This window comes from Podarcis muralis, chromosome 8 (genome assembly GCF_964188315.1).
Source record: "Podarcis muralis chromosome 8, rPodMur119.hap1.1, whole genome shotgun sequence".
NCBI lineage: Eukaryota > Metazoa > Chordata > Lepidosauria > Squamata > Lacertidae > Podarcis > Podarcis muralis.
This window is the reverse complement of record NC_135662.1, coordinates 2,552,739-2,574,112: the sequence shown is the minus strand read 5'-3', so window position 1 is coordinate 2,574,112 and position 21,374 is coordinate 2,552,739.

Below are 21,374 nucleotides of genomic sequence, written 5' to 3'. Positions count from 1 at the left end.
TGTTACTATTCATTCTGTAGATGAAGGAAAGTGGTCTCATTGGCATTACATTGGCATTACAGTGGTACCTCGGGTTAAGTACTTAATTTGTTCCGGAGGTCCATACTTAACCTGAAACTGTTCTTAACCTGAAGCACCGCTTTAGCTAATGGGGCCTCCTAATGCTGCTGCGCCGCCGGAGCCCGATTTCTGTTCTCATCCTGAAGCAAAGTTCTTAATCTGAAGCACTATTTCTGGGTTAGCGGAATCTGTAACCTGAAGCGTATGTAACCTGAGGTACCACTGTAATGTATTTAATGTCTTTTTAATCTCTGTTGGAAGCTGCCCAGAGTGGCTGGGGAAACCCAGCCAGATGGGAGGGGTACAAATAAATTATTATTATTATTATTATTATTATTATTATTATTATTATTATTATTCATACCAACCTCAGCCAAGCCCTGCCCTCCGAAATGCCAGCTGGCTTTGAAATCAGGAGATTGCTCACCTGTTCTGTTTGGCTCACCTTTCCCCCCACGATGCTCCTACGTATTTGCAATTTCAGGGAGGAGATGATGAGGAACGCTCCTTTCTCACATTCGTCTATAAAAGCCATTCATAATTCATAGGACTCTTTTCACACAAACACACACACACAGCCACACTTCCTTCTCCATCCCGGCTGGATTCCTAAGCGCCGCAAAAGATCTCGTTAATATTCCGACAGCTCCAACCGCCGCAATGAACGAAGGATGCGCTTTCAAGGGGCCTAATAATAATAATTGGGCCCCCGTTCCACTGCCGGCGACCTTGTGGGAGAGTGAGGTGGGGCGCAATGAAAGCTAAGCAAAGGAGAAGAGAGGACCCCCCTCTCTCTTTTTGAAAGGGAAGCAAAGGGAGAAAGCAATCTGTCAATAGAGGATCAAACCAAGAGTGGCCCTGGAAAGTGCAGTCGAGAGGCAACAAGAGACGTTCAGGAGGCATTGTGGGAAACGGGAGGGTCGATGCCGCAGAGATGAAGGAGAGACCGCAGTCCCAGAGGCTGGTGAAGACTGAAAGAAGAACACAGGCTGGCCAAAACCTGTGGCGAAAACTCTTGCAACTTTCCCCCTTTATTCTCTTTGACAAGAATGACTCTCTCTGTCTCTGTCTCTAATGCATGTTCAAATCCTTCCATTTCACAGGAGCAGGAACTTGTTGTACGGAGACAAACCAAGTCTGGGGGCTCTGGGGACAGGAGGCCTGGTGGGGTGAGGGTGGTGGATTTAGCACCCGTGTAGTTTTTAAGTTTTTAAGTTTAAACGGACACGGGTGGCGCTGTGGGTTAAACCACAGAGCCTAGTGCTTGCCGATCAGAAGGTTGGCCGTTCGAATCCCCGTGATGGGGTGAGCTTCCGTTGTTCGGTCCCTGCTCCTGCCAACCTAGCAGTTCAAAAGCACGTCAAAGTGCAAGTAGATAAATAGGTACCGCTCCGGCGGGAAGGTAAATGGCATTTACGTTTTCTGCTCTGGTTCTCCAGAAGCGGCTTAGTCCTGCTGGCCACATGACCCAGAAGCTGGGTCAAACTGCTAGGTTGGCAGTTGCACCACCCGCAAACATGGGGATCAGCAGGATTAGCAGGTAATAAAAGTTGGGGTCTTCTTTTGTTCTGGGCTTCCATCTTGTTCCACCTGGTGGCAGGTGGGAGTCCTGTCGCAACAGTCTTCAATAAAGACCAAGACTACTGGCTGCTGTTTTGCTCTGGTATTCCCGGCTGGTGTCCTTGTTTTTTGTCCAAGGGAACCCTCATATTTCTCCGTGAACATGCAGAAGGTTTGATGCTGGCATCTCCAGGAAAGACTGGGGAAAGCCCCCTGTCTGAGACCCTGGAGGGGCGCTGCCTGTCAGTGTGGGTGGTGGTCTCACCACAAGGCAGCTTCCGATGTTTCTATGGGGCAGCCAAGCAACTGCAGGCGGATTCGCAGAGCCCTCGGTGACACTTCGAAGCCTGCTCTGTCTACCCACCTCATTCTCTCTCTTGCCACCTCTTCTTGACGGAACCCAAAACTGGCAGCGCCTCCTGAGTTTGCAGAATCAGGAAGATCCAGCCTTTCCCCCCTTCCCCCCCCCCAGGGCTCTGCAACATCTCTTGGGGGAAGGGGATACACAGATGTGATTAACTAACTTAACCAGCCAGCTCTCAGCCCTGGCAGAGACTGGGTCTCGCTCCGTGCTCATCTCCAGACGTGGCGCTCTGCTGAGACAGCATCTTTCCCAGCAGCTCCATGAACCGAGGGGGAGATATTGCCAGCCGCAGGTCAGGAATTCTAGCCATTCAGCTGAAATTGGGGAGGGGGAGAAGGAGGGGCAGCGGGACGGAGGCTCCCAGAAAAAGCCCGAAGGCCTTTCGAGAGGCTGGCTTGGCTCAGCCGCGTGGAGGAAACACTTCCGCTTGCCTGGTGCAAAGCGTAGGACGCAGGCCCTTGACATAATCAGGCCAGGGCTCCTCGTGATCTGCTGGAATACTTAGAATCACAGAATTGTAGAGGTGGAAAGGGACCCTCAGGGGTCATCTAGTCCAACGCGCTGTAATGCAGGAGTCACAGCTGAAGAATCCCTGACAGATGGCCATCCCAACTCTGTTGGAAAACCTCCAGCGAAGGAGAGCCAAGGGTGTCGGTTTCACTGCAGAACAGAAAGCACTTCCTAATGGTTACTGAGAATCTCCTTTCTTGCAATTTGAGTCCATCGGTTTGGGTCCTGCCCTCTGGAGCAGCAGCAAGCAAGAAGAGGAGGAGGAAGAGGAGGAGTTTGGATTTGATGTCCCGCTTTATCACTACCCTAAGGAGTCACAAGAGGGACACGGGTGGCGCTGTGGGTAAAAGCCTCAGCGCCTAGGGCTTGCCGATCGAAAGGTCGGCGGTTCGAATCCCCGCGGCGGGGTGCGCTCCCGTTGCTCGGTCCCAGCGCCTGCCAACCTAGCAGTTCGAAAGCACCCCCGGGTGCAAGTAGATAAATAGGGACCGCTTACTGGCGGGAAGGTAAACGGCGTTTCCGTGTGCTGCACTGGCTCGCCAGATGCAGCTTCGTCACGCTGGCCACGTGACCGGGAAGTGTCTGCGGACAGCGCTGGCTCCCGACCTATAGAGTGAGATGAGCGCACAACCCTAGAGTCTGGCAAGACTGGCCCGTACGGGCAGGGGTACCTTTACCTTTACCTTTAAGGATTCTCAAAGGGACGCGGGTGGCGCTGTGGGTTAAACCACAGAGCCTAGGACTTCCCGATCAGAAGGTCGGCGGTTCGAATCCCCGCGATAGGGTGAGCTCCTGTTGCTCGGTCCCTGCTCCTGCCAACCTAGCAGTTCGAAAGCACGAAGTGCAAGTAGATAAATAGGTACCACTCCAGTGGGAAGGTAAACGGCGTTTCCGTGCGCTGCTCTGGTTCGCCAGAAGCGGCTTAGTCATGCTGGCCACATGACCCAGAAGCTGTACGCCGGCTTCCTTGGCCAGTAAAGCGAGCTGAGCGCCGCAACCCCAGAGTCGGCCACAACTGGACCTAATGGCCAGGGGTCCCTTTACCTTATGGGAGAGAGTTCCATCATTTTAACTATGTACTGTGTGAAGAAGCCTGAACTCTTTGGACCCAGCAGTCTGCAAATCCCGTATGGGCAGCGGGCGTGGAGAGAGGCTGTGGGGAAGCTGAGGGTGGCTGTTGCCCCCCTTTTCAGTACTGTATCCTCTCCCTTCCTGCCTCTCGGCTTTCCTAGCCCTTTCCATCAGGTAATGTGCCCTTCCCCTTCATGGATCGGTGCTTCTTGGTAGAAAAGAAATGACAAACCTAGACAGCATCCTAAAAAGCAGAGACATCACCTTGCCAACAAAGGTCCGTATTATTAAAGCCATGGTTTTCCCAGTCGTGATGTATGGAAGTGAGAGCTGGATCATAAAGAAGGCTGATCGCCGAAGAATGGATGCTTTTGAATTATGGTGCTGGAGGAGACTCCTGAGAGTCCCATGGACTGCAAGAAGACCAAACCTATCCATTCTGAAGGAAATCAGCCCTGAGTGCTCACTGGAAGGACAGATCCTGAAGCTGAGGCTCCAATACTTTGGCCACCTCATGAGAAGAGAAGACTCCCTGGAAAAGACCCTGATGCTGGGAAAGATGGAGGGCACAAGGAGAAGGGGACGACAGAGGACGAGATGGTGGGACAGTGTTCTCGAAGCTACCAGCATGAGTTTGACCAAACTGCGGGAGGCAGTGGAAGACAAGAGGGCCTGGCGTGCTCTGGTCCAGGGGGTCACGAAGAGGCGGACACGACTAAACAACTAAAGAACAACAACAATGTGCCCTTCCGTGCCATCTCGTTGCACTTTCCGCCGGAAAGTGATTTGCACTGATTTGCAGCTGCGATTTCTGGGGGCCTGGCAAAGAATTCTGTGTGAGTGTGCAGGTACGGGAGAGAGATTGAGATCACCCCTTTCCCCTCCCAATTCCCCACCCCCAGCCCAAAATATGTGCCTTTTGCAAATGCCTGGCCTGCGGCGTTACTGCCACCGACTGAAAATGCACCTGCCACGGACCTTTCCACGGCACGTTTGGGCTCCCCTGCTGTGTTTTCTTTCCAATAAGAAGAAAGAACTGTCAGCATTAAGCAAATCAGAGCCGCGTCTCGCCTCCCCCGAGTCGTATGTCACACATGAATATCTGAGAGTTTATATGGATTTTTCCCCCTTGCCAATCTCTCCCGCTCCCTCTGTGCGCTCCTACTTATGTCCTCTCACTATTTCTCAACAAAAGAAAAGTTTAATGCGCTTGCAAAAGAAGGAGAGAAATATCCATAAAACTCCAATTTAAACTCCTCGGCTCTGCCTTTAAACTTCCTTCTTTCCTTTACTTCCCTCTAATAGGAAGAGGGTTTGATGGCGTCCCTTTTCTTTCTCTCTCTCTCTCTTTTTACTGGCTGCCTAAGAAAGAGAAATATAAGAAGGGAAGGAAGGAGAGCGAAGAGCTTTTGAATCTGGCTGGGGGGTGGGAAGGAACTTCGGGAGGCTGCAGCCCAATGCAAGGAGCTCTGATTTAAGTATGCAAGAAAAGTCCTCATGGATCAGGGCCAAAGCCTTCGCACAAGGCCAACCACACACCTCAGGGAAACTCTTGTTCCCTGCACCTGACATTCAGAGGTAGGTAGGTAGATAAAAACTTTATTCGCATTAGCCAATGGCCATAGCAAGAATAAAACAGAATACGCAGAAAGGGAAATATGATATAAGTGCACAATTTAAAGTCCTGAATCAGCAGTCAGTTAGTGGCCCTTATTCTGATTGCCCCTGCTATGAACCTAGCAATCTTTGCTGTTATCTGCTCATTTTGATCTGCATTCAGAGGTTCATTGACTCCGTAAAACCTCCACCTTGGATGCATAAGAACATAAGATGAGCCTGCAGGATGAGGCCAATGGCCAATCTAGTCCAGCATCCTGTTCTCACATGGGCCAACCAGGTGCCTGTGGGAAACCAACAATCAGGATTCGAACACAAGACCCCTCTCCCCGGCAATTCCCAGGAACTCGTATTCAGAGGCATCCTGTTTTGTTACTCGGGGGGAAACAGGAAGTACTGCCTTTCCTTGCCCTGCTGCTCCTGCTGGTGTCACTGTGCTGGACCTGAGCACCGTGGTCCAGGTCCGGTCCCATATTCAAGGGTTCTGCGAGGAGTCAGTCCGAGAGGGCCATGGCAGGAAACCAGGCTAGGTCAGGCACAAGGTGTCAGGCAGGTTCTGGTAAACAGCAATGTTGCTCCTGCAACCTGGGGCGGGGTCCAACAGCGGGGTACCGGCTGGTCCTGATCCCCCGGCTGCTCACCTCCCTGTTTCACCCGAAGGCGAGCACTCCTCCTGCGAGTACTCAGGTCTCTCCTTCTCTCAGACCTAGGTCTCTGCAGCTTGGGAGACCTCGGTGGGTTACTACAGGCTTCCTCAACCTCGGCCCTCCAGATGTTTTGAGACTACAATTCCCATCATCCCTGACCACTGGTCCTGCTAGCTAGGGATCATGGGAGTTGTAGGCCAAAAACATCTGGAGAGCCGAGGTTGAGGAAGCCTGGGTTACTAGACCCAGAGGCCGCCTCAGTCTCCCCTGACCTAACCGGTAGTGGAGCAGCTGTAAGTGCTGGCCCAGCTGAAGGCAACGAGGTCATCCCCGCATCTGGAGCCAGGGCAGGCTCAGGCCCCTGACTCCTCGGCCCAGCTGGTGTTTGTTGCAGCGGAACCTGCACAGACTGGGACTCTTCAGGATCAGGCCCCAGACTTGGTTCCGATGCTGCCTGAGGCAAAGGATCTGGTGCGGACTGAGACTCCTCTGGTTCTGAGTCCCAGGCCATCACAGTCACCAGGCCTGTTGCCACTGACATTGCTTCTCAGCCCACCCTGCCGCTTCCATGATTTCTGGCATGATTTCGACCAAAATCGGTGGTGATTCTGTGCCGGTGGCAGAGACAGCTAGACAGCCACAGGTCTGCCGCCTTGGTGGCTTCTGCCGCCTGAGTCAGCCACCTCAGTTTGCCCGATGACAGAGCCGGCTCCGTTCAGCGGCATATTGTCTCCAACACTGGAGTTGCAATGCCACCAACCTAGATGGCTTCAAAATTCTTGAAGGAGAGGGCTATTGATGCCTACTAGACATGATGGCTATTCTCCGCCTCCACAACTGGAGGCGGTGATGGTTCTGACAGGGGCAGTTTTAGGGTAGCGCAACTGGTTTTGCCACACTGGGTGCCAGTGCTGCAGTGATTTAGAATGCAGCATGAAAAGCAAGGGGCACCGAATTCTAGCATCTCACGGGGCGCCACTGAAATTTGAGATCCCATAGTCTGTTGCTGGTTCCGAATAACCGTTGCTGGAAAACGCAAGAGAAAAGAGTGATCTTGTGTTCGAATCCTGCCTGCCGGTTTCCCGCAGGCATCTGGTTGGCCTCTGTGAGAACAGGATTCTTGATGAGATGGGCCGATGGCCTCATCCTGCAGGCTCTTCTCAAGGCTCTGCGTCAGTCCTGCATTCTCAGCAAGAAGGGACTGGGGTGGAATGAATTTGGGAGGGGAGCACTGTGTTTTCTTTCATTTTTACATCTCTACCAGAGATTTTGCTCTGGTCAGACCTGACCTGGAGTACTGTGTCCAGTTCTGGGCACCACAGTTCAAGAGAGACACTGACAAACTGGAACGTGTCCAGAGGAGGGCAACCAAAATGGTCAAAGGCCTGGAAACGGTGCCTTATGAGGAACGGCTAAGGGAGCTGGGCATGTTTAGCCTGGAGAAGAGGAGGTGAAGGGGTGATATGATAGCCATGTTCAAATATATAAAAGGATGTCATATAGAGGAGGGAGAAAGGTTGTTTTCTGCTGCTCCAGAGAAGCGGACACGGAGCAATGGATCCAAACTACAAGAAAGAAGATTCCACCTAAACATTAGGAAGAACTTCCTGACAGTAAGAGCTGTTCGACAGTGGAATTTGCTGCCAAGGAGTGTGGTGGAGTCTCCGTCTTTGGAGGTCTTTAAGCAGAGGCTTGACAACCATATGTCAGGAGTGCTCTGATGGTGTTTCCTGCTTGGCAGGGGGTTGGACTCGATGGCCCTTGTGGTCTATTCCAACGCTATGATTCTATGATTCTATGATTTATTTTGGGGTGTTTGTTCCCTTTCCCCCAAAAAACATGGAATTCTCAGAACCAGTAGGAAAGTTGCACAGCTCAGCATAAACAGCTGCTTCTTGCCGCTAGGCTGGCGAAAGGAGCGAAGCTGACCTCTTTCTCTGGCGATTTCCCTCATTCCATACAAGCAAAATAAAATTAAGAATCCTCACCCCCTCACTTCCATGATGAAGGAAGGAAAACTTACCTTCGTCAAGCACCAAAAAGACTCTGTGGGTTTGTCCTTACCTGGAAATTATCTCCTCGAGTTTCCTTTTTAGCTCTGGAATGTGTCAGTTTCCTGCAAGGGATCAAGAAGGCAGGGAGAAAACAACCTGCCAATCTCATGCTCCACTGTCAACATTTCCCGCTTTCCCCCTCAGGGTTCCTGATCATGCAGAGAGTTCCCTGCTCTCTCTCTTGCATGTGAGATGCATCTCTATGGATCCTCAAACTAAGTACATGGGTCAGGAATGGAGCCTGTCACTATAATCCCGCTCTGTGATAAATCCATCCAAACCGAATGTTTATAAAGTCCTCTTGTGAAACTTGTTTGAGCAGTTCTTTTGGATTATTTATACAGCTAGATTTAAGGATGTTGGAGACCTTTCCAAACCACTGCTTGAACCAAAACACTACGATTTGAAATTTGCAATAAAAAAAATTAAAAAAATTGTCCAGAAGGACCTTAAAAAGGTAAAGGGACCCCTGACCATTAGGTCCAGTCGTGACCGACTCTGGGGTTGAGGCGCTCATCTCGCTTTATTGGCCGAGGGAGCTGGTGCACAGCTTCTGGGTCATGTGGCCAGCATGACTAAGCCGCTTCTGGCGAACCAGAGCAGTGCACGGAAACGGTGTTTACCTTCCTGCCGGAGCAGTACCTATTTATCTACTTGCACTTTAATGTGCTTTCGAACTGTTAGTTTGTTCAGGGTATAAGCTTTTTTGTGCATGCACACTTCTTCAGATACGAAATTTGCACTTCTCTGAATTTTGCGATACAATTCTCCAAACCCCCCTCCCCCCAAGGTGTAGAAAAATGCATATATTCAGGAAAATAACGTACAAATATGTTTTCTTTTAATTTCATGTATTATGAGAAATGTGCAAGAAAATGTATACAAATCTTTGGGCAGATTTTTTAGGGAAAAAATTAAAAGTGGTGCAGGCATCGGGAGTAAACTGAACTCAAGGCTGGAAAAATGGCAGATTGAGAAAGACTGAAATTTCTCATTAAGTTGCTAATTGCATCTAATCTTTTCTCCAAGTAGCTCAATGTGGCCTGCATGGTTCTCTCCCCATTAACAACCCTGTGAGGTAGGTAAGGGTGAGGGGCAGTGACTGGACAATGGTCACCCACTGAATTTCATGGTCAAGTGGACCATGGTCTGAACCCTCATCTCCCAAGTCCTAGTCCAACACTCTAACCACAGATTCAGCCCCCAACAACAGCTAATGATTCTATCTGATTATATGAAATACAGTGATACCTCTGGATACGAATGGGATCTGTTCCGGAACCCCGTTCGCATCCTGAGCAGAACGCAATCCACGTCTGCACGTGTGCAGATCGCGATTTGTCGCTTCTGCGCATGCGCATTATGTCATTTTGAGCATCTTTGCATGCACGAGCGGCAAAACCCGGAAGTAACCTGTTTGTTACTTCCGGGTCACCGTGGAACGCAACCTGAAAACGCTCAACCTGAAGCGTCTTTAACCCGAGGTATGGCTGGACAGATCCTGAAGCTGAGGCTCCAAGACTTTGGCCACCTCATGAGAAGAGAAGACTCCCTGGAAAAGACCCTGATGTTGGGAAAGATGGCGGGCACAAGGAGAAGGGGACGACGGAGGACGAGATGGTGGGACAGTGTTCTCGCAGCTACGAACATGAGTTTGACCAAGCTGCAGGAGGCAGTGGAAGACAGAAGTGCCTGGCGTGCTCTGGTCCAGGGGGTCACGAAGAGTCGGACACGACTAAACAACTAAACAACAACAACGACTGTACGAATATAAATATTGACTTTTGAAAATGTGAGTAGAGAATATTGTTTAATGAGATGTCGGCTGTCACACCTGGAAACCCAGAAGTGAACATCAGCCTGGATAGGAGACCAGAGGAAGCCTGGAGCTGGCAGGTAGATTCGAAGAAATCCCACAGCACAAGATGCTGAAATCCAACTGGTACAGCCCTGCCTTTGGGGCCCCTCTGGGCTTCATGTTGCAGGCCAGGCATGGAGAGGAGCAAAGGTCCTACATGCGGGCGCAGCTTGTGACCAGGAAAATGAAATGGCGCCTTGCTTCTGGACAAGGGAGGAAGCGGTGGAGTCAGGAACGTGAATGGCAAGCGAAGTCTCCCGGCTGATCCATTCCTCTTTTTTTATTAATATTTTTATTGATTTTTACAAATAATTTCCAAAAATCATATAAAGTGGTACCTCGGGTTAAGTACTTAATTCGTTCCGGAGGTCTGTACTTAACATGGGTTAGCGGAGTCTGTAACCTGAAGCGTATGTAACCTGAAGCGTATGCAACCCGCGGTACCACTGTAACATACTTTATTATCTTATACAATTTGTTGGACTTCCATCAACTGCATCTGAAGACTTTCCAGTCTTTATCATTTAATCTGCATTTCATTCTTTTCAGTATTACATTTAATACTCCTTCACGAATCTTATCGTAGTTTTCTCTCCAATATTTCGCATAGCCCTCCTTACAAAAGCTCTCGCAATCCTGCTCGCGTTGATTACAATTGCTTTGCAAATAGTTCATATATTTACTCCAGTCCTCTGGGAATCTCTGTTCCAGCAGGTTTCGAATCCGACTGACCCATTCCTGAGAGGATCTCTTTGGTTCCTGTCTAAAATGGCCTTTGATGGGCAGCGCCAGCGGTGGGGGAACGTGAGGGGGAAGCGCAGCCTTCAGAGAGCTTCCTGAGAAGGTCTTAATGCGCCTCGGAGATGTGAGAGTTCACGTCCGATTCTTGTCAGGATGTCATTTCCTGAGGGAAGGAAGAGCCCTGGGAAGAGAGGCAGCTCAGGGCAGCCAGATTTAAGAGGCTTTTATTGCCATCGCCGCCGAGAGCCTGGCTGTCATTAGAGTGACACTAAAAGTGTCCGAAGATTAGCGGTGACTGACTGACCCATCTCTGTCAAACAAAGCAATTTGGCTCGGCGGAGGGAGAGATGGGGACCGCTCCATCTCCTCCCCTCCCTTGAGGGAATTCCCTTGGGCAAATGAGGGGTGCAAGATGTGTTTGTGTGTTTATTTTGCGCTCGGGAGAGATGCTTGTAGTCTCCTTGTCTGAACCATCCATCTCCCAAGGGAAAGGAGGAAGGGAATCGAGAAGTTAGGAAACCGGGCCAATATGGTGGAGATATGGAGGCTTCAAACCTCTCCATTCTTAAGGAAATCAGCCCTGAGTGCTCACTGGAAGGACAGATCGTGAAGCTGAGGCTCCAAGACTTTGGCCACCTCATGAGAAGAGAAGACTCCCTGGAAAAGACCCTGATGTTGGGAAAGATGGAGGGCACAAGGAGAAGGGGACGACAGAGGACGAGATGGTGGGACAGTGTTCTTGAAGCTACCAGCATGAGTTTGACCAAACTGCGGGAGGCAGTGGAAGACAGGAGTGCCTGGCATGCTCTGGTCCAGGGGGTCACGAAGAGTCAGACACGACTAAACAACTAAACAACAACAAATGGAGGCTTAGATCTTGGCTGACCCGGAGAAGAATTCGGAGAATAAACCGTTCCGCTGAATTTCTAGACTCAGAATTTGGAACAGCTGCGAGATTGCAGCGGAAACGTAATACTCAACAGACAGGGGATGTAGTGCTTAGAGTGTTGGACCAAAACATGGGAGACCAGGGTTCGAATCGCCCCTCAGCCATGAAGTTCACTGGGTGACCTCAGGCCAGTACAGTGGTACCTCTGGTTAAGAACTTAATTCATTCCGGAGGTCCGTTCTTAACCTGAAACTGTTCTTAACCTGAGGTACCACTTTAGCTAATGGGGCCTCCCATTGCCATCGCGCCACCGCATGATTTTTGTTCTCATGCTGAGGTAAAGTTCTTAACCCAAGGTCCTACTTACAGGTTAGCGGAGTGTGTAACCTGAAGCGTTTGTAACCGGAAGTGTTTGTAACTCGAGGTACCACTGTAATTTGCTTTTGGACTAACCTACCACACAGGTGGAGACGCGGGTGGCGCTGTGGGTTAAACCACAGAGCCTAGGTCTTGCCGATCAGAAGGTTGGCGGTTCGAATCCCCGCAACAGGGTGAGCTCCCGTTGCTCGGTCCCAGCTCCTGCCAACCTAGCAGTTCGAAAGCACGAAGTGCAAGTAGATAAATAGGTACCCCTCCGGCGGGAAGGTAAACGGCGTTTCCGTGCGCTGCTCTGGTTCGCCAGAAGCGGCTTAGTCATGCTGGCCACATAACCAGGATGCTGTACGCCGGCTCCCTCGGCCAATAAAGCAAGATGAGTGCCTCAACCCCAGAGTCGGTCCCTTTACCTTTACCTCACAGGTGAGGAGAAAATGGGGAGGAAGAGGAGCCATGTACACTGCCTTGAGCTCCTTGGGGGGAAAGGTGGGATATAAAAGTATTAAAGAAATAAATAAACCCATCTTGTTTCCATAACTGCCTCCCCAAAATCCAGGCAGAGGGAAGCCCTGCTCCCCCTGGCTTGAAAGTTTTGAGAGTTCACATACTGTAGTGATTAAGAAAAGGAGTTCATTTGAACCTGGAAGTATTGATGGCCGCAAACTCATGAAAGGGCCTCAGGCAAGTGACTGTTGACTCAGCCTCTCATCTCTGTTTCTTTAAAAGAATTTGGATCCCATTTTGCAGACCCAAACAGCACATCAAATGAAACAACGCACCACACTACAGTGGTACCTTGGTTTTCAAATGCCTTGGTGCTCAAACAACTTGGAACCCAAACACTGCAAATCCAGAAGGAAGTATTCCGGTTTGCAAACTGTTTTCAGAAGCTGAACATATTCCATTTTGAGTGTTACACTTCCAATTTGAGTGCCACACTTCCGTTTTGAGTGTTAACGCTGAGGTCTGTCTGTCTTTGCTATTTATTTTGTGTTTTTGTTTTTGCAGCTTTTTTGTTGTTTTTGTGACTGTGTGGAACCCAGATCAGCTACTGATTGATTGATTGATTGATTGATTGATTGTGTGACTGCTGTACATTGTTTATTGCTTTCGTTTTATGGATCAATGGTCTCATTAGATAGTAAAATTGATGTTAAATTGCTGTTTTAGGGGTTGTTTTTAAAAGTCTGGAATGGATTAATCCGTTTTGCATTTCCTTCTATGGGAAAGCACGCCTTGGTTTTGAAACGCTTTGGTTTTGGAATGGACTTCCGGAATGGATTAAGTTTGAGAACCAAGGTGCCACTGTATTAAGCAACTTGAAATGCAAAGTGCCCAATGCTAAACACCTAAACACAAACGGAGAAGTTACAAAACTCCACACAGCAATAAATTATGTTATTTTTGTGATCTGGCCTGGAGGTCTGCACTCTAGCAAACCCCACCCCAAGTGGAACTGAGGCTGAAACACGGCCACCAATATAAATGGCCACAGATTTCAGACTGCAACTGAAATGAATCATGCAGTGTATTGACGTTAAACAGTGCTTTATTCAGAGAATAGCATTCTCTTCCTCTAGAAAGGAAAGACATAGCGATTTAAAGGAAAATGTAATATAGCAGGCTGGTACTTAGAAAATAATATGGATTAAGAATGGCATAAGAATAGCAATTTAATGGCATTGGCAAAGCAATCAGAGTTTGAATGAGACTCTGAGGTTTGCTTTTTTCCGACCCCAACTGAAGATTTAGCCTCAGGCAGAGAAGCATCATCATAAGACGTCGGGCAAACTTGAGAATACTAAACGCGTTAGTCAAAAGCTTTATGCAAGGGCGAAGTCTCAGCAGCTTTGTCTGGTTCCCCAGCTATGGCCAATGCTGGATAGGGAGAGTCAGACTACTGGAGTTCACGTGTTAGTAGCCCTGAGGCTGGATTACTGCATTGCACTGTATGTGGGGCTGCCCTTTGGGTTTGTCTTGCAAGCTCCAGCTGGTGCAGAATGTGGCAGCCAGATCGCTGGTGGGAAACATGTGACTCCCTTCTTAAAGCATCTTATTCTTCTTGTTATTATTTTATTTATTAAACTTACATACTGCCTTTCAGTGACAGCAGTCACGAAATTAAAAGACGCCTGCTTCTTGGGAGAAAAGCAATGACAAACCTAGACAGCATCTTAAAAAGCAGAGACATCACCTTGCCAACAAAGGTCCGTATAGTTAAAGCTATGGTTTTCCCAGTAGTGATGTATGGAAGTGAGAGCTGGACCATAAAGAATTGATGCTTTTGAATTCTGGTGCTGGAGGAGACTCTTGAGAGTCCCATGGACTGCAAGAAGATCAAACCTATCCATTCTTAAGGAAATCAGTGTTGAGTGCTCACTGGAAGGACAGATCCTGAAGCTGAGGTTCCAAGACTTTGGCCACCACATGAGAAGAGAAGACTCCCTGGAAAAGACTCTGATGTTGGGAAAGATGGAGGGCACAAGGAGAAGGGGACGACAGAGGACGAGATGGACCAGAGGAGACTCAGTCCACACCAGATCCTTTGCCTCAGGCATCACCCAAACCAAGTCTGGGGCCTGATCCTGAAGAGCCCCAGTCTGCACAGGTTCCCCTGCAACAAGCACCAGCTGGGCCGAGTCAGGGGCCTGAGCCTGCCCTGGCTCCAGATGCGGGGGATGACGTCATTGCCTCCAGCTGGGCCATCACTCACAGCTGCTCCACTACAGGTTGGGTCAGGGGAGGCTGAGGTGGCCCCTGGGTCTAGTCACCCACCAACGTCTCCCGAGCTGCAGAGACTGAGGTCTGAGAGAAGGAGAGACCTGAGTACTCGCAAGAGGAGTGCTCACCTCCGGGCGAGACAGGGAGGTGGGTCACCGGGGGATCAGGACCGGCTGCTACCCCGACAAAGATAAAAGGCTGCCGGACCCTGTCCCAGGTTGCAGGAGCAACGTTGCTGTTTGCCAGAACCTGCCTGAGATCCTTTACCTGTCCTTGCCTGGTTTCCTCTCTCGTCTCCTGCCTTGGCCCTTGGACTGACTCCTCGCGGAACCCTTGGATTTGGGACCGGACCTGGGCCGTGTTGCTCAGGTTATCCCTGGGCCCAGCACACCTTTGAGGTTTTTAAGCAAGAGGTTGGATGGTCATCTATCATAGTTGCTTTAGGGGATGAACTAGATGAGCTCTTGGGTTCCCTTCCAACTCTTCAGTTCTCTGATTCTATCACCCTTATATCCCAGCTCCATCACTGAGATTACCTGCAGGAGCATATCTGGCCGTTCCTCGAGTTGGCGAGGCTCAGCTGACAACAGCCAGAAGCTGAGCCTTTTGTGTCATGGGCCCAGCCCTGTGGGACTCTCAGCCAAGGTGACACTTGTCTCAAGTGAAAGGCAGGTCCCTTAGAGTAAGGAGGCTCCTCAGGTCTTCGTACTGGGCGAGGGTACCAACCCCAGCCAGCTCCGGTCTGGCGTTCCTGAAGGAGCTGCCTGCCTTCAGCTGCCTCTTGACAGCTCCCCTTTATTTACGGCCCTGATGCCTGCTGACGGGCGAGCTGATTTATGAACTCCGCTCTTCGCCTCGCGACTCGGGAGCCGGGAGATAAATGGCAGCGCTCGAGGCGAGGGCTAAAACTCAACTAACATTAGGGTGAAGGATTTGCCGCTCCTTCCACCAGCGTCAAAGTCTTGCTGGCGGAGGCAGACGGGGGGGGGGGGAGGACGCCCGACGGTGTGTAAATCAAGGCACCGCCTTGGGCACGATGCTGAATCAGCAGTCGGCAAACCCGGGCCTGGGTCTCTTCCTCCTCCTGAGGAAGAAGAAGAGGAGGACCCCTGATGGAGAAGCTGCCTTTGCCCCTCACCTGCCCAGAAAAGAATTGAACAAGCAACTGATGGTTATACAGCTCTACCTCTCTTTCAAATCAGAACCAGTGAAGGCGCTGAAGGTCCTGTGTGAGTGTCTGGAGGCTGTTGGAGGATGGATGGCGGCCAACAGATTGAGGCTGAACAAGACAGAAGTACTGTTTTTGGGGGGACAGGAGGCAGGCAGGTGTGGGGAACTCCCTGGTCCTGAATGGGGCAACTGTTCCCCTGAAGGACCAGGTGCGCAGCCTGGGAGTCATTCTGGACTCACAGCTGTCCATGGAGGCACATCAATTCTGTGCCCAGGGCAGCTGTTTACCAGCTCCATCTGGTACGCAGGATGAGACCCTACCTGCCCGCAGACTGTCTCGCCAGAGTGGTGCATGCTCTGGTTATCTCCCGCTTGGACTACTGCAATGCGCTCTAAGTGGGGCTACCTTTGAAGGTGACCTGGAAACTGCAATTAATCCAGAATGCGGCAGCTAGACTGGTGACTGGGAGCAGCTACCGAGACCACATAACACCAGTCCTGAGAGATTTGCATTGGCTCCCAGTACGTTTCTGAGCACAATTCAAAGTGTTGGTGCTGACCTTGAAAGCCCAAATGGCCTCGGTCCTGTATACCTGAAGGAGCATCTCCACCCCCATCGTTCTGCTTGGACACTGAGGTCCAGCCTCCTGTGGAAATGAGTTCTGCAGTTTAACTATAGTTTATGGGGCCCTCATTGACCAACCTGCACCGTTTTTAATGTTTGTCAACATAAAGAGCAATTTTGAGAATTTGAACGCTTGCTTTTGTGCAAATGATTTTTCATGTATGTATGCAAGGGACAGAGGCACACTAGCCGCCCGGCGACTGCTACGGTATGTGGAAAGAGCCCAATCCACCGGCTGTTGCCATTTGCTTGGTAGGCTGCCAAATGCATCCCCAATCAGAGGAGACGATGATGGCCTCATCCTGCGGACAAATGATGAATCAATAGTTCAGATAGCTGGGTGATGGAAATAACAAATAACGATAAATGCATAAATAATTCGGTGGGATATGATCTTCTGTCTTGGTTTTCGTATATCAACGTGGGGTTTACTATGTGTCTGTTTGTCTGGTTGTAAATCATTTCGGTTGCCTTAAGATAAAGCAACTAACAGATTTAATAAATAATAATAATAATAATAACAACAACAATAGCATAACCCTGCTCGGGTATGTTGAGCGTCCTGTTGCTGCCTCTGTCTCTTTCTCTTACCCAGAAATGGCTGTTATCTCCAGACACTGTGCTCAGCCGAGGCCTCTGACAATACAGAGACGTTCAGGGCAGGATGTGAGTCAGCTAACAGGCTCCTCTCTCTAAGCAGCCTGACCGAGCAATGTCCTGCCTGACCCTTCTTCACAATGCAGGTTAAACGACAGCTCAGTGGGCTGCACGAAGCCAGCCAGCTGGAAAACGGCCTGCCTCTCTCGCTTCCTTGCCTATGGAAATTAACCCCTCCGGAGTTTGCCTCTGCCCGCCCGCCTGCTCTGCCGCGGTCTTGAGGGCGAAGGCATTGCAAGGTTGCAACAGGCCTCTCTGGAGAGCTCTGCTTTTTAGGCTTAGCTACTGAGACGCGGGTGGCGAGGGGGTTAAACCACAGAGCCTAGGACTTGCTGATCAGAAGGTTCGAATCCCCGCGACAGGGTGAGCTCCCGTTGCTCTGTCCCTGCTCCTGCCAACCTAGCAGTTTGAAAGCACGTCAAAGTGCAAGTAGATAAATAGGTGCCACTCCAGCGGGAAGGTAAATGGCGTTTCCGTGCGCTGCTCTGGTTCACCAGAAGCGGCTTAGTCATGCTGGTCACATGACCCGGAAGCTGTACACCAGCTCCCTTGGCCAGTAAAGCGAGATGAGCACCACCACCCCAGAGTCGGTCACAACTGGACCTAATGGTCAGGGGTCCCTTTACCTTACTGGGATCAGCAAGATTTATTCAGACATAATAATAATAATAGGGACGCGGGTGGCGCTGTGGGTTAAACCTCAGCGCCTAGGACTTGCCGATCGCATGGTTGGCGGTTCGAATCCCCGCGGCGGGGTGCGCTCCCGTTGCTTGGTCCCAGCGCCTGCCAACCTAGCAGTTCGAAAGCACCCCTGGGTGCAAGTAGATAAATAGGGACCGCTTACTAGCGGGAAGGTAAACGGCGTTCCGTGTGCTGCGCTGGTGCAGGCTCGTCAGATGCAGCTTGTCACGCTGGCCACGTGACCCGGAAGTGTCTGCGGACAGCGCTGGCCCTCGGCCTCTTGAGTGAGATGGACGCACAACCCCAGAGTCTGTCAAGACTGGCCCGTACAGGCAGGGGTACCTTTACCTTTACCTTTACCAATAATAATAATAATAATAATAATAATAATAATAATAATAATAATAAAATTTTATTTATACCCCACCCTCCCCAGCCAAGAACGGGCTCAGGGCGGCTAACAACCAATAATAAAAACAAGTTGATTAAAATACAATTTAAAAGATTAAGATACAACATTAAAACATACAGTTCAGGTGCCGGAAATGTTCACCTTACGAAATGCACAAGTGCTCTGTATGTTGTCAGAAGATATATGATCTTGGAGACAAATAATAGGTATTACTAGGGGCTGCAGCCCTGCTTGTTCTACTTGTCAAACCCCTTCTCATCCCCCCCCCCCACTTTAAGGTCTTTCCTGAAAAGGTTAGGAGTTCTCTTCTTCAAGCATTTGGCACAACAACCTCTCGCCTCTTAGAGACCTGGTTGCCACTGAGTCGAACAGTACCCCATCAGTTCTTCACTACGTAAGCAGGGAAAGTGGGGCACATGCTTCATGAGGGCTTTCAAAAAGAAAAGGAAAACTTGTATTCAGAAGCATTAATTGCCTGAGCACAGCCGCTGTGGCTAATAGCCATCGTTAGCCCTCTCCTCCTCTGTGATTTTTAAAAAATCCTCTTTGAAAGCCACCCAATTTTGTGGCCATCGCTGCGTCTTGTGGCAGCGAGTTCCAAAGTTTAACCGTGACAAAGGACTTTCTTTTCTCTCTCATGAATCTTCCAGCATCCAACTTCGTGCCTGCCATTTCTAGTGTGATAAGAGATGGACGGAAACTTTTCCCTAGCTGTTCTCTCCACTCAAGGAAAATGTGAAGCATGGGCATTAACACAAATGCCCTCTGGAAAAGGGGCATGGCTGAGGAATTGGTGTGGCCTGAGGGGCACCGGGGGCCAGCTAGAGAAGACTGGGGGTCCACATTTGACCCTGAGTTGCGCCACCCCATTGGGGAAACAGCAATTATTATTTCACATGCAACTTTTCCTTCATAGCAAATCAGCGATGGCTTACACAGCGGACCAGTTTTCTTTTAATGCCTTGCATTGTTTTGCCAACACACACACACAAACATGCTCTCCTCTTCCCCCTCCATTCCAGTCTCATTTCCCTCAGTGCTAAAGGGCCTTGTCCATCTCTGACAGACCCTCCAGGCATACAAAGATCCCACGCCAATACGGTCGTCATCCGGAGAGCTGAGCTCCGCCGAGCCCGGCCTGATCCTTATCTAAAATCAATGGCCAATAAGGTGGAAAGAATGGAGACATGGGAGAGTTTGCTTTGCGGCTGCCAAGCCCCATCCTGCCCCATCCAAGCGGGGACCCTCCGGACGGTGCCTTTCCTGAGGGCTGAAAAGAGAGCAGATTAGCGCATTAGCCATGGAGATCTGGCTCCAGAGCTCTGGCCAGGACCCCAGTGACCTCAGCAGCCATCCGGGAGTCAATGAGTCACCCGAGGTGAAAGACCAGGAACCACCGCTGCTGTTGTTGATGATGGGGAGGAAGGGGTGGGCGCTTCCACGACAGCACTGAAATATACAGTGGTGCCTCGCAAGACAAAATTAATTCGTTCCGCGAGTTTTGTCGTCGTGCGATTTTTTTCATCTTGCGAAGCACGGTGTCGGAAAAGTTTTGGAAAAGCTTCAAAAATCACCAAAGTCTTCAAAAACCTCAAAAAAGGCCACCACACCGCGTTCTATGAGTTGCTCCTCGAAGTCAAGTCGCAACTGTATTAACGGTGTTAAGAAAAAGGAAACAAACTTGCAAGACATTTCCGTCTTGCGAAGCAAGCCCATAGGGAAAATCGTCTTGCGAAGCAGCTCAAAAAACAAAAAACCCTTTCGTTTTGCGAGTTTTCCGTCTTGCGAGGCATTCGTCTTGTGAGGTACCACTGTACTCAGAGTCGAGAGTGGATTTCATGCTCTTTATTCAGCTCATAGTGGTGAGGAGGAATGGAAGTTCCCCCAAAATATCTGCTTTATATACATTATTTACACAATGGGCTGCACATGATTGGCTAATTCCGGAATTCTCCTGTAGGCCAATCAGGTTGTGGATTCACTTCCATCTGGAGCTGGATTGGGTGGCTTCTGCAAACCAATCATACTGCTGCATTGTTCTAGGACCAATCAGACTGCTGCATTCTGAATCCTATTGTTCTAGGACCAATCAGACTGCTGCATTCTGAATCCTATTGTTCTAGGACCAATCAGACTGCTGCACTTTGGATCCTATTCAACTCAGTACATAACAGGCACCCTCTTGCACAAAGATGGAGATGAAGATGGATGGGAGCACCACGCACTGGTCCAGGTTGTTTTGGGAAAGGCAAGGAAAAGGGCTGCAGAAGTCGTGTCGCAGACACAGTTCATTTATTTATTTACAGCAACTTCCATCTGAGCTCAAAGCGGTCGACCTAAAAAGCAGCCCGCAGATCAGCTGTGCAATAACAATGCACCATAAAAAGTATAATTGACTGATTTAAAAAAAAATACTTACATAAACGGTCAGGGACTGTGCTAAGGAGGGCGGCACTGAGGAAGAAGAGGAGGAGAAGAAGAGTTTGGATTTGATATCCCTCTTTATCACTACCCAAAGGAGTCTCAAAGCAGCTCACAATCTCCTTTCCCTTCCTTCCCCACAACAAACACCCTGTGAGGTGAGTGGGGCTGAGAGACTTCAGAGAAGTGTGACTGGCCCAAGGTCACCCAGCAGCTGCATGTGGAGGAGCGGGGAAGCGAACCCGGTTCACCAGATTACAAGTCCACCGCTGTTAACCACTACACCACACTGGCTCTCCCTCACACCCTCTCGCCACACCCTCTCCCTGATCCTGACTCTTCCCAGGAGAAGGAGGATAGTATGATGATGATGATGATGATGATGATAATAATAATAATTTATTATATATACCCTGCCCATCTGGCTGGTTCTCCCCAGCCACCCTGGGCGGCTTCCAACAAAGTATTAAAATACAGTGGTCTGTTAAACATTAAAAGCTTCCCTAAACAGGGCTGCCTTCAGATGTCTGCTAGGTTGGCAGGAGCAGGGACCGAGCAACAGGATTCGAACCGCTGACCTTCTGATCGGCAAGTCCTAGGCTCAGTAGTTTAACCCACAGTGCCACCCGCATCCCTATTAAAATGCACTCAAGGAGGGTTCAAAACAAGGCCAGAGAGGGGGTTGACCTTGGGAGAAGCCATGGCCTGATGACAGTCTCAGGGGCCGAACAGAGAGGCCCTGGAGGGCCACATTCATCCTCGCTCCTGCTTTAAAAAGAATGGGGAGTTCAGCTCGAATCCTCGGCTGCCTCTCCCACTACCATTTTCTCTCCATCTCCTCTTGAACCCGTCAAGACCCGACAGCTTCTTTCTCCAGGGGGAGTCCATTGTGGGGTAATTGAACGGCGATTGATTGCCACACAAGCGCTCTTTTTGTTCCT